The following is a 13,806-nucleotide window of genomic DNA, read 5'->3' as shown; positions in this document are numbered from 1 at the left end:
CTTTCCGGCAACAAGATCACCTTCATGCTTGAAGCCTATCAAGTTTGACGCACCGACCTATCTACTATATTCGGTGTACGAGTCACATGAACAATAATTGCATATTTTAAATAGCAATTGTTCAGGCGTGTGCTGTAAGTTACCCGTGAGTGATTGTATTCAGTATAATTGAGCTCAACCGTCTGTCCACCTGAGGACGGTAGACTTTCGTCGGTTTTGCCAGAATTCGAATTCGTCGCTTGTAGATTACCGCATTACTGCGTGTAACAGTCAACACACTGAGCCATCCCTCCTGCTATATTGTGTAACGTCGAACCCGGCAATGTACAACTCACCAACCTGCAGTTTCAGTGGTAAACGCCCCGCTATTAAAACACATGGCAGGTGTTTGCTCGTCCTTGTTTTACAATTGTAGTTATGTGCTACTGACCATCGGTTCAACCCAGACACCTCAAATATCACATAATGCGCGGGCTTCTAGACCGCATCCCTCAATAGGCAAGAAAGGCTGTGTCTGTTCAAATTGATGGAACATAGAGAGGGTGCTCTTCTCCCGAGCATCCACTCTGTCAGAGAATACTCGAACGAGACGCGAGGAGATGTTCTAGGTATGCACGCACTTTAATAAACCGAATCGGATGTGGCCACATAAACACCCCTTATCTCTTCTCTATTCTGGAAGGAGGCCGCTCGTTTCTTGCCTTATGCTCGCCATGCCAACACCTGTACCGATGGCCGCCATTGACAGCGGGGTTCCTCTACTAAATGGACAACTGCCTGCCGAAGACTCGGCTACTTCTGCATCCTCTCCCCCACCTCCCCCCCCACACAAAAAACACAGGCAACCAGATGGCATTCCAGTTTCTTTTCTCCGTGCTACCAATCTACAAGCCGAAGACCCCAGGGAGGTCGAACCCCTCGCATTAACCTATGGGCCAATGTCCCTCCGACAGCACCACGTCCAAGTGCATCTGAGCGGTGCCCCCTGCTTGGGGTTTTGAAGAGGCACTGTTAATGTTCTATTTATTCGGTTGGCAACTCGAGCAGAAATATTGTGCATGCGCTGGACCAAAAGTAAGCTCCTGGTTACAAAAAAAACAGTATTTTTTTTTGGGGGGGGGGCATGGGGTAAAAATTGCAATTCCTTCTTTGCCCTTCAAGGTCCAGGGTACGCAGTCCATTTCACCGAGGTGAAATCTCCCATTTTCTGAACTCAAAATGCCCTCGCTGTTGACTCAGGTTTGTACCAAAAAAAAAATCAGCGTCACACTTTCAAAAACAAGCACAGGTGGCAGACCGAAGAGGGGCGGGGTGGGCAAGCAAGCGCGAGGGCACTGGAAGAGTAGGGGGCATTTCCGGCAATGTTTTCTGAATAAACGGGGCATTCGAGGTAGGGAAACCGAGGTCTGGAGGGCTTAGCTGTACGGAGGACGAAAACTAACATCGAGGTGATCAAAGTTTGGGGCAAAAGAAATTCAGATCGTACTCAGCAGGTTTGTTTTGTTAACAGCTCACACAGTGAGCACCAAACCTTTAAAAGACTTCTAACTGAAGGCACAAAACAATGTGCTCCAGCATCTTACATATGAAAAAAACGAGGGCAGCAGTCTCCTTGGTGAATATGTCCACTGCAGTAAACGGTTGCAAGGCGAGGTTACCTGTGTGTTCTATTTTTTTTTCAAACAGAAGCACATGCAAAACAACTGCACCAGACGCTCATGTCCTCTCCTCGTGTTTTTTTTTTTTTTTTTTACTTTGATGGATGCGTACCATATAACTGAGCAGGTCCACAAGAGTTGTATTTCATAGGCCACTCCTTGCCCTGGCCGCTTCAAGGTGGTTTTGCATTGGCTATGCAAGAGGATGCCTCCAGTATAAGGTGGGTCACAGATTCAGTCACACCATAACATAAATACTGTATTACACATGCGTGGCCCAGTGATACAATGCATAGGCTCTGTCTGCACAGAGCTTAGGGGCGCTTTGCCATTCAGTATATGGTTTGACACAAATTATTTTAACCGTACACAGCCTGCCTGTATGGCGCCTTACAGTTGCAGTGGACCTAGGGGCATATTTATGAACGCCCTTAGCAACCCCCTAACCACCGTGTGTGTGCTGTATTTAACATACGGCGCACCATGGCAGTAGTTAGGGAACCAACGTTAGAATTTGATACGCTGGTTCAGTGCTTTGCAGAATTAGCATCAAAAATTTTGAAGCTAATCCTGCAAAGCACCCAGAGGCCACCAATGGGAGCCTTCTTTTAACAGCTACTCAGAGTAGGCGTTAAAAGTGCTGAAAAAAAAAATGACGCAAATAAATTTCTTTGCACCATTTTTAGGCCCCCCTAACGGGGGAAACTCCCCTTTGCATACATTATGCCTGGCACAAAAGGATACATAGTAGCACAATGCATGCATTGCACCACTTGCGCAGCCTATTTGGCCATCCAGCGCCACAGCATAAAAACAGGACACCAATGTGTCGTTCGAATGGCACTAGGCATGCTTAAATCTGGGCCCTGTTCTTATAGAAGTGCTGTGTCTGCTCACTCACTGGCATCTTCAGGGCGCCTTTGCAATGAGTATACAAGAGAATGCCTCCAGTATAAGATGGGTCATGGATTTATTCACACCATACCATAGACGATGTATTACATATGCGTTGCCCAGTGACACCGCGCACAGACTGTGTCTGCACTAGTAGAGGGTCCTGAAGGCCCAGCCTTGTGCACTGGCAGCCTCCGGGCGCTTTTGCACCGAGAACACAGGAGCATGCACGCCTAAAGCATAAGGTCGGACACAACAGGCTGTATCGGGTCTACGTGAATCTGCGGCGCATTACTGATTCAGTGGGCCCAGTCTCGAGCCTGATGGATAGGCAAAGGGCAGATTAGGGACTGTCTGCACGCGTACCGTGCCCTGGCTGCCAGAGCTGGCCCTTCACCCTCGGGCAGGAAATTATCCTTCTGCTATTCAAAGGCAAGAGGGGTCAATCTGTTCGAGAGAGGGGAACGCGTGCCCAAGGGGGGCGGGGAGCACTGGCGTGGGTCAAGGCTACCAAATGTCTCTCTGAAGAAACACCATTAAGGATATAAAGCACTCAGGGCCCCAAGCCCCCACCCTCCTCCTAGATGCAAAGTCCTGCATTTCCATTCGTGTCAGTCTGCACATAGCCAACGCAGCACCACCTGTTACACGTCAAGTGCGGTGCTGTGGATGGCGGCACACGCGTGTACTTCAGCAAGCGAGGTATTTGCTGCATTCTGGGATTTATCGTACTGCAGTCAATTTGACTACAGAAATCACAGGTTGCAGAATGCAAACATAAACACAGAGGGGTCTTCTGGGTTGTTATGGGAACTTGATTTAAGATGTATCATCTAGTCATGTTTTCTTTTTGAGTCCCCTGTTTCACAGCTCGTCGACCCCCACCCCCCCCAACCTTGTAAAGACCCCACCGGAGATGAAACGCATGCCAGGCACCTTTTTTGTATTAAATTCAGTGCGGCGTGTGTGTGTTTTGTTACAATTAGTGGCACGCGCAATGATGTAAAACCATGTTCTGTGCGGTAAACACGCTATTTAAATCAAGCCAGGGCCTCGCACGTGCTGAGAACAAAATGCAGTCACTTCTTTCGCTGCCGCCAAAGGGCTCGACGTAATATGTCAAGATTTTTTTAATTAGTTTGGTTCCCAGCATTTTAGCTTCGAGGACATTGGTGCTGGTGTATTATTCCTATCCTCACTCAAACACAAGTCGCAGAAAAATAAAATGCACCCGGTCTTGCTGCACGAGAGTCGCCAAATGTTAAAATGCAAGTAAAAAAAAAAAAGTGGGTGTATGTCCTTACTGTGGGCTGGCAGTGCCCACCGCCTGAATTCATTTTAGTCTGCATGCTCCAGTGAACTCCCGTCAGTATTCCCATTTCTAAAGCAGTGCTGCAGTCATCCCGTTCGCCGAGCCCCATTCAAGCGCCGGCCTTTGTGGCGCCTTTAGATGTGCCCATGGATTAAAAGACCCGCTTCTGCTAGGGATCCCATTTAAGGGGATAAATGTGTATTTTTTTTTTAAAAAAAGGCGAACACGACACAGCGCGACTCTGAAACCGGCAGCTGACAAAAAAGAAAAAAAACCCGTCCTGCCCCCCCCCCCCCCCCCCAGTCCTCGTCTGAAAGGGCAGATAAGTTGCCAGAGGCAGGTGCAGGGCCCCTCTTCACAGAGGCTGTTGTTCTGCAGCCCGTCTGGTAAACATGAGCCGTGCCCCGCGCCGGGTACCGGCCTTGTCTGAAGCCAGCGCTCAGCTCCTGGGCAGGCATTGTGCCCAGGCACCGAGCACAGCTTTCATTCCAGATCGGCCCTTCTTCAAGTTCCCCTTTAAACGGCGCCAGAGTACCACACCTTTCATCTTCGGAAAGCACTTTTTGTAATCCGTAAACACCATAGAAACTTTTTGTATCGTTGTGTCCAGTAACACAAATAACGCTACCTCGATGTAGCGGTTTTTAATGCGCTTTCTCGTTAAGAAAAAGGGAGCGGATGGGTTACTGATTATGCATTGAGAAGCAAAAAATGGAACATGGCTGTAATTTTCCTTAGTTGAAATTACTTTATCGACTGAACGGAAATGGAACATGATACAAGGTTTGAAAAGAAGACACAAAACGATGCTTCGATTTGACAACATGGTCATCATTGCAAAAATGATTTTCGTCGTTTTCTTTTTAAAATACAGTGTTATGCGACATCAAACTTGGTCAACAATATTGAAAAACATTAACACGGGAGGGGGAGGCTGTTATTAAATGGTTTGAAAGGCATTTCTTAATTGTGTTGTGGATTATCCAAGCAGTTTGAAATGTATAACTTTTTTCGCTTGCAGTTTTACATGAAGTATTTGAGTGTTTCTGTTTATTATTATTTATTAAACTACCTACATTTCTCTGATGTGCTCCCTACATCGCTTCTCTATGCCCTCTTTACCAAGGAGCAGTGTAATCGTGTAGCACTATAAACCCACATTATACGGCATGATTGACTAAATTATATGGAAAGGAAATGCCAATTATGGGTCCCGCTTTTAATTAGTTAAACAGCCTGTAGAACGGTACATTTCATTTAGTGCAAAGCATAAAATACATTCAGATTTAAAATACGGGCCCATAAAAAGAGACGCAACATACTTGTGGTTCTTTTAAAGGCTCAGTGCACTAAGAAAATAACCGCAGTTTAAAATTTGGTTGATCACGAATTAGTCATGTTTTCGTTATGTTTTCCCAACACACTCTATTCACCTTTTGATTATCATTTTAATTGTTTCCCTTGTGCATATAAAAGAACTTCGCCCAGTACGTAAAGTAGGGTATGTGCATAACTGTGCAACGTGGTCACCTTTTAGAGAGCTAATTACACCAGTCTCGAGCTGAAGGAGACCACATAATTTTAATAACGTGTCTTGTCTGGCAATACAACTCGTGTGCAGTTATTTAATGATAGAGCCGTTGGATGCAGAAACATTATTTCTTAAAAGCTACACATTATTCAACAGATGATAAGTGATACTGCGAATTCGGCAAATGTACTGTATAAGCGGAAAACGGCGTGGCGAACAATCGCTTTTCCCAGTGGCATTCTGTTTTTTGTCCACCTATACTTTTCATGGCTACTTCCAAGTCTCCAGTGTGTCATCTAATCCATTTCTTTCATGTTTCTTTTCCGATCACACCTATTCCCCTTCTTGCACTTCTACAGCTCCTTTTTATATTTAGTCTCTCTAAACTAGACTAAACTAAACAATTTCTCTAAAATGTCCTCTATGTCCAAATTACATAAATTAGCCGTATGCCTTTAGGTTTTAACAACTACTTGTATTAATTTCACATGTTTTGTTTTTAACTGACATCTTTATTTTCTCGACTCCGGTGCTTCTAGATCTATTGTGATTCATTTGTTGTAGCCTTTCATTTTTTTTAAGTACTTTAATTTCTCTGTACAGCTTACACTTTTACAACTTGAATTTCTCTGGCATGCCACGTTTCTTTAACCCCTATACGCTTTCTGTGTTGGTTTTTTTTAAATTGCTGTGCGCCTGTGTCCTGCCGCAGAGTACAGGGCGCTGACAGGCGGCGCCGCCTCTCTTGCTGTCCTACTTATAGGGCTTTGCTGAGAAGGCACCAGATGACTGCACCAGAGATTTCCGCGCCCCTTCTGTCCCCGTGCTCAATTAATCGTCTCAGCTCCCATGCTGCCGGTTGCAGCTTGTTATTGATTTCCAAGCTCATTCCAAATGTTCGAGGCGTTTGTAAACATTTGAATAATTAAGTCAGAAGCATGTAGGCGAACTACCGCCGCGCTGTGATTGAATGCCCTAATAAAAGACCAGTCGGATCTAATGGAGATGCGGGGCTCGATCCTGGCTCGGGCTGCAGATCGCAGCGCCCCGAGTCACCGTCGCTCCCACAATTCCTCCTTAGGCCCCCTGCCTTTCCTCCACAGCCCCTGTTTATTTAGATGTTTCCCTTTCGCGTAGCCTAAACTCGGCAAAAGACACTAGAGCGCTTTACAGGAGAACCAGATTACACTACTCAAGATCAGATTCATTTTAAGACATTGGGAGATTAAGTGAATTGTCGAGGATCACAGGATGTTGAGTCCACCTCAAGAATCGAACCTACTTCCAAGACCGACAGCTCTGTAAGGCCACATCTCCTCCTCTTCAGTCCCCTTCTCTCTGTAGCCCTCCCTGCCCGGCTTTGGCCCTTGTCGCATTCGCTCCCAAATCCCTCGTTTGACCTTCTGCCCAGTCCCATCGCAGGCACAGCCCCCACCTCCCTCCCTACCTCCATTTGCATTCCCCACAGTCCCTCTTCTGCGTATGTGCCCTTCCCTTTGCATCTCCCGCAGACCCTCTTCGGTCCCCTCCCCTTTGCTCCCCAACTCCCACAATCCCTCTTCAGGCCCTATGCTTCTCATCAGCAACCCCCGCAGGCCCCTGCCTTCCAAAACCCACACATACGTTCCCCTCCCATCCGTATTCTCCCGATTCACTCTTTGGGTATTTCCCATTTCCTTCGCTACCCCTATAGTCCCTCTTCTCGCCGGTCTCCTTCGCAGCCCCCAGTCCCTCTTCAGCCCCACCCTTCTCCCTCTGTAGCCCCTGCTCGTTTTCAGTACCCTTCCTTCACAGCCCCTCTTTGGCCCCAGTCACCTCCGCAGCCTCGCAGTCACTCTTCAGTGCCCTCCCTCGCCAGCCCTAGTCCCTCCTTTTAGTCCCTCCCTCTGCAACCCACGAACCACCTTGGGCCCCAGTCCCTTGCCCGCTCGGCTGACAGCGCTGTGCGGTGGGAGGTGCCGGGGGGCCTTGTCAGGGAAGAGTTGAACGAGGGGCGGAAGTCTAGCGTTTGACCCGCTCGAGCCGGGGTGAGCCGCCCGCGCGGGGGGTCAGGGCTAGTGTTGTCTGCGAGGGGCGGCCTTTTGTTCTGCTCGGTTCTCGCGCTGTCCTCGCGGCTGCAGAGTGCGGGAGCCCTCGAGCGCGCGCTCCGGCCCGAGCAGCAGGTGAGAGCGCGGCGGCTTCCGCCCAGGGCACGCGGGCAGAGAGTGAGTTTGTGTGCAAACCTCTTAGACTGACCGCAGACGCAGTCCTTGTTAGCGCAAAGACGACGTTTTTTCGCACCACAGTTTGGATACTAGTAAGGCAAAACGGTTTTTTTCGCACCACAGTTTGGATACTAGTAGCGCAAAGCACGACTGTGCCGATTCAGTAACATGGAACGGGTGTGTTCTTTTATTTATTTATTTACTTCACTTTGGGGGACGCTACCTCAAATGTTTGGAGCGGCTGAGACACATCAAACCCTAGTTCTCCGAGACCCCTCAGCAATTTCTGAGAATAAATAAATCAGCAGTGCGAGTGTCTAAATGCCCCCACGGACTTAACTACCCACCACCACCCGCCAATTGAACAGATGGTGCCATGGGTCTGCTCGGGCATTCGCCGTGGGAGGGTGGCGGCGGGGGTTGGGGGGCTATGCTCATAGCTAGGCTCTTCAAGCATATCCTGGACAGTGAACGGCTACAAGGACATCTCCAGCCGAGGCGCACCCAGAATCAAAGTCGAAGAAAGAAAAGACAACGTTCCCTCAAGAGTTATTGGTATGCTCCAATTAGTATCTCCAGGAGGAAACAAAATCAGGGGTAGCAATCAGCGTTTCAATTACGTGCCGAATATTGTAAAAAATAATAAATAAGGCATGTGATGTGCAGTAATGCAAACATTATTTATTTAGTATTACATACAGACTAACATATGGAAGTAGCAAAACAATGGTGCAGATGCGGATCCCTAAAAAGTACACAACTTTAAAGAAGAGTCTCCAAATAAAAACAAACGACAACGCACAATCACATGACTTACAGTTATAATCAACGCTTAACTTTCAGTCAAGCACAATCTAACTGTATAGTCGTCGGCGTTTAAACCTTCTCTACAGCGTACAGCAAAGCAGCCTTAAACCTTCAAGTTCAAAAAGGGACAGGCAGAAATACTTCTACCTCCTGGAATACAGTATTTGTCTGTCTATCTGTATAGATAATCTTCGCAACTAGTCCCGTTCAACGTGTTTTAATTTCAGTGCGCGACTTTAACCCCTTGTATGCTGGTTCTAGTTACATTTCTACAAAACTACTACACATGACATAAACCGCAGATGCGTAAATTGTTATGCATGCAATTTATTATCATGGTTACGGGAGGGCATCGTGAGTCACTCAAGGCTTTACCTCTGTTCCGTCATGACCATTCCCCACACTAAACAGCATATTACATATGCGCGCGTGAGTACATATAGATATAATCTGTAGAGAAAAAGAAAAGGTAACAACAGCAAGGTGATGAAATATATGCAGACAGTGGGTGGGCAGGGGCGGGTGAACGGGCCTCCCCGTTATTTTAACGTTGATTAGCTTCCTTTTCCAAGAAAAAACATTTTGTTCAATAAAAGACTATTCCCGTGTGTTCGAGAGGCGGGCAGAATGTTTTTCGGTTTTAGGACGCGCCAAGATCGTTCTCCCCTAAAATGTATTGCTGGTAGACCCTCCAAAGAGGAGGGAGGCACCCAAGTGGGCTCAGAATGCAGGCCGGGATCGCGTCCCCAGCCCTGTTTGTTCAGGCATGCTCCAGGTCTTTTCAGTGCATCACAATCGCTATGGAGATGGGTGGAGAGGCGAGTGCCTCTGTCTTAAAGCCACATGCAGGCACACTTTCTGCTGGTGTCTTGCCCCCTCTCTAGGGCGGGGGCGGCTGTGTGTGTGTGTTATTGTATTTGTCCAGCGCGGATAGCTTTGTGTTTGCTCAGCCATGTGTGTTCTCCTGCCTCTCTCTGTTTAATGGAGGGGGAGGCAGGAGATTGGGCCCGATTAGCATACAGCTGCGGGGGCCTGCTTTCCCCCCTCTGCCTGCAATGGACATTTTATCCAAGCCCTTATCATCACTCCTGCTCTCGGGCAACCAGAAACCAATCAGCTGCTCCTTACACATGGCTACCCTCTTCCCTGCCACCAGGACATCAGCTGCTGTGCATATACCAACCCTGCTCTGCCCCATCCCCTGCCACCGGGCCCAGGCTTCAGCTGCTGTGCATATACCAACACTGCCCTGCCCCTCTTACCTGCCACCGGTCCCAGGGCATCAGCTGCTGTGCATATACCAACCCTGCTCTGCCCCATCCCCTGCCACTGGGCCCAGGGAATCAGGTGCTATACATATACCAACCCTGCTCTGCCCCTCTTACCTGCCACCGGTCACAGGGCATCAGCTGCTGTGCATATACCAACCCTGCTCTGCCCCATCCCCTGCCACTGGGCCCAGGAAATCAGGTGCTATACATATACCAACCCTGCTCTGCCCCTCTTACCTGCCACCGGGCCCAGGGCTTCAGCTGCTGTGCATATAACAGCCCTGCTCTGCCCCATCCCCTGCCACCGGGACCAGGCTTCAGCTGCTGTGCATATACCAACCCTGCTCTGCCCCTCTTACCTACCAGTGGTCCCAGGGCCTCAGCTGCTGTGCATATACCGCCCCTACTCTGCCCCACCCCCTGCCACCGGGCCCAGGGCATCAGCTGCTGTGCCTATACCAACCCTGCTCTGACCCTCCTACCTGCCACCGGGCCCAGGGCATCAGCTGCTGTGCATATACCAACCCTGCTCTGCCCCAACCCCTGCCACCGCGCCCAGGCTTCAGCTGCTGTGCACATATCAACCCTGCTCTGTCCATCTTACCTGTCACAGGGCATCAGCTGCTGTGCATATACCAACCCTGCTCTGCCCCATCCTCTGCCACAGGGGCCCAGGGCATCAGCTGCTGTGCCTATACCAACCCTGCTCTGCCCCTCTTACCTGTCAGTGGTCCCAGGGCTGCAGCTGCTGTGCATATACCAACCCTGCCCCTCTTACCTGCCACAGGGCCCAAGGCATCAGCTGCTGTGCATATATCAACCCTGCTCTGTCCATCTTACCTGTCACCGGGCACCAGCTGCTGTGCATATACCAACCCTGCTCTGCCCCATCCTCTGCCACCGGGCCCAGGGCATCAGCTACTGTGCCTATACCAACCCTGCTCTGCCCCTCTTACCTGCCAGTGGTCCCAGGGCTGCAGCTGCTATGCATGTACCAACCCTGTTCTGCCCCATCCCCTGCCACCGGGCCCAGGGCATCAGCTGCTGTGCATATACCAACCCTGCCCTGCCCCATCCCCTGCCACGGGGCCAAGGGCACCAACTGCTGTGCATATACCAATCTCGGTCTGCCTCTTTGTCCCTGCCACGGGGCCCAGGGCATCAGCTGTTGTGACTATACCAACCCTGCTCTGCCCCTCTTACCTGCACATAGTACCCACAAAAAGCACTTTACAAACATATCATTTGACAGTACAGCGGGCCCGTTTGTGCGCTGCTCACTCCCAGTATATTCCCTGTTGGCGTTTCTGGGTTATGAAATGTAGTTTTTGTTTGCTACCCCGTGTTATATGGTGTCTTTTGCCATTTAGGCAGGCTGGCAACATTCAACTTTGGTGATGATTACCCGCTCTTCTCCCTTCGCATGAACGCACATACCAGTCCCAAGGAGCAGTGCGTTTCTGGTAACTGCGCTGCATGTTTCCTATGCCGGCGCGCTGCCTCTTCGTGAGAGATTTGCTTATCTGTGCCGAGACAAAAGCCTGAACACGCGACGGACTCCTTAACACATCACAAGTGGACTCCAACATTCACGCGGTAAACCACTAAAGTCGCACACGTCCGCCTCAAAAGTGAAACGGGCACACGGTTCTCTTACAAAGGCAAATCTCTGCCTTTAGAGCGCAACACGTGCAGTGGGCACAGTGCACCTCCCACATCTCATTATGTGTCAACCCACTAGCGAAGTGGCGGTATGTTCTCTTCCCAAACAAAATCTCCCTTGCCGTAGCAGAGTGGGCGGGATTCGACACATCTCCCTACACATGGCAGGACACCTCTGAAGTGGGACAGCCCCCTGCCCCTCCGTGTGTGGGTACAGGCAGGTTCTTGTAATGGGCCACACGTCTGATTGAGCTACTCGCGTGGAGCTTTAGTTAGGCAGTGCTCACGTCTTCCTATATGGCACCTGAAGTGTGCACGGGTCAAACCTCCCTATCCAGGGCAACTCACCTTCGCCCACATCTCCTTTACTTGGGCATAGCGCTAGTGGAGTGAACAAAGGCATCGACCTCCTCTGACAAAAAATCAAAATAAAGTGGATACTTTTCTCCACTCCAATCACCATTGCCGGGGCAAAGTTACTTTCCCTGATTGTGACACGTGGCAAGTGAAGTGGACAGAGTCACTTTCCCGAATTGTGGCAGATCACAACTGATGTGGTCACCGAAACACCCCCACCATTCATCTACCTCTGTTAGGACACTGTGCAAATGGAGAGGCAACCAAGACCCTCCACAATATCACAGTACACCCTCGTACTCCACACCTGGATGGGTACAGAACCCCACTACACCGAAAAATATCTCCACAACTTTGGCAGATGGAGGCTGAAGTGTGGGCAGCCTCTCCCCTCCCTGTCACTGGCCAATCAAACGCGACCTCAATACAGACGTCTAGAAAGCCATGTTATCTCTGAAGAAATGCAGAGTTCGAAGTTAACTGCGAGGGAAGTTTGCCTCGACAAACTGATGCAGATCACAGGGAAAAAGTCAGCTCTGAAATCCACGACAGATAACAGTGAAATGGACACTGCAGGAAGTGACTGGCCTGGAAGCAGAAAGCACAGGGCTTCGCAAGCATTGCAAAACATCCCGAAGCAATCTGTTAGCTGAGTAAGCTGCACCAGCCCAAGAAGCGTGTGCACCGACCCGCAAGCTGATAAGCAAACACGGCCCTGCACTTGGCGTCTGCGAGGCAGTCACATCTGTGCTTATCAGCATCACCGACCCATATGCTGTTTTCCACTGTGCAAGCTCTGTGCATCTTAGCTGGTTAACAGGTGGCCAGAGGGAAATAACAGCACCTCCGCCGCACCCATCTGTTGTGTTTCCGCTGCTACGAGAACGAACCTTCCAGCAACAACTTTCGGACCCCAGCAACCTTGATGTTAAGTGGTGAGGCAAATGCTTCTTGCACGTACCTGTCCGCTCTTTAGAGGAGCGTATGTTGTCCACAATGAGATCCCTGGACACCAAGGGAGTCACGCCCTGCCCGTGGGTTCTAACTGGAAGAAGTGATTGCTTCATGATTTGGACTGGTGGGGAACAAAAATTGTTGGAATTTTGCACTTTTTTAAACTCCAACACCATGAATGTTGAATTCACATACCAATACAGTGCGGAGAAAATTGTATTTTTAGACGTAGAAGACTTTATCGCAGACAACATAATCCATAGTAGACTCTTCCGGAAAGTCACAGCTTGTAACTCTATTTTACATGCTGCGAGTGCTCATCTGCGACATCAAATAGCCTCTATTCCCTTTGGTGAAATGTTGAGGGCACGACGAAACTGTAGTTTGGATGATGAATTCTTTTATCATGTGAATGATATGGGTAAAAGATTCAGAGCACGTGGCTACTCCAATAAAGTGATAAAAAAGGCACAACTAAGAAGTAGAAATGTTAACAGGATTGACACCTTGAGAACCAGCAATCGTAAGAACATGCAAGACGAATCTAAAAAGGTACGTCTTATAACAGATTTTAATGATGCTTCTCTGATTTTGGTTAAGATTATGGCCAAACATTGGCATTTACTATCACAGGATGAGTCAATTAAAAATTTAATACCATAAAAAATACCCACTACATACCGGAAAGGTAAAACCTTAAGAAATATTTTGAGCCCTAGTTTTACTACTGTATCTTCTAATAGAACTTGGCTATCTACACGAACGATGGGTTTTTTCAGATGTGGTAAATGTGGAGCGTGTCGCTGGGCATGTCATGGAATTAAAGAATTCTCCTTGGAAGGGAAAGTCTATAAAATTTGCACTATAATTAACTGTAACACCACGCATGTTGTTTATATAATACAATGCAAATGTACTCGCATTTATGTAGGAAGTACAATACGCCCACTGAAGGCTAGAATTGGTGAACATATTCGGATGCTTAAAAATGGTGACGCAAGATATCCAATAGTTGCTCATATTTTATCCTATAACTCACAATCGATTCATAAGAACTTTCAATTCTTTGGACTAGAACATGTTCCCCGTAACCCGAGAGGGGGAAATAGAGAGCTACTGCTACGCAGAAAAGAGGCAACATGGATAATGCGATTAA

This window comes from Pleurodeles waltl, chromosome 5 (assembly GCF_031143425.1).
Source record: "Pleurodeles waltl isolate 20211129_DDA chromosome 5, aPleWal1.hap1.20221129, whole genome shotgun sequence".
NCBI lineage: Eukaryota > Metazoa > Chordata > Amphibia > Caudata > Salamandridae > Pleurodeles > Pleurodeles waltl.
This window is presented reverse-complemented; position numbering follows the sequence as displayed.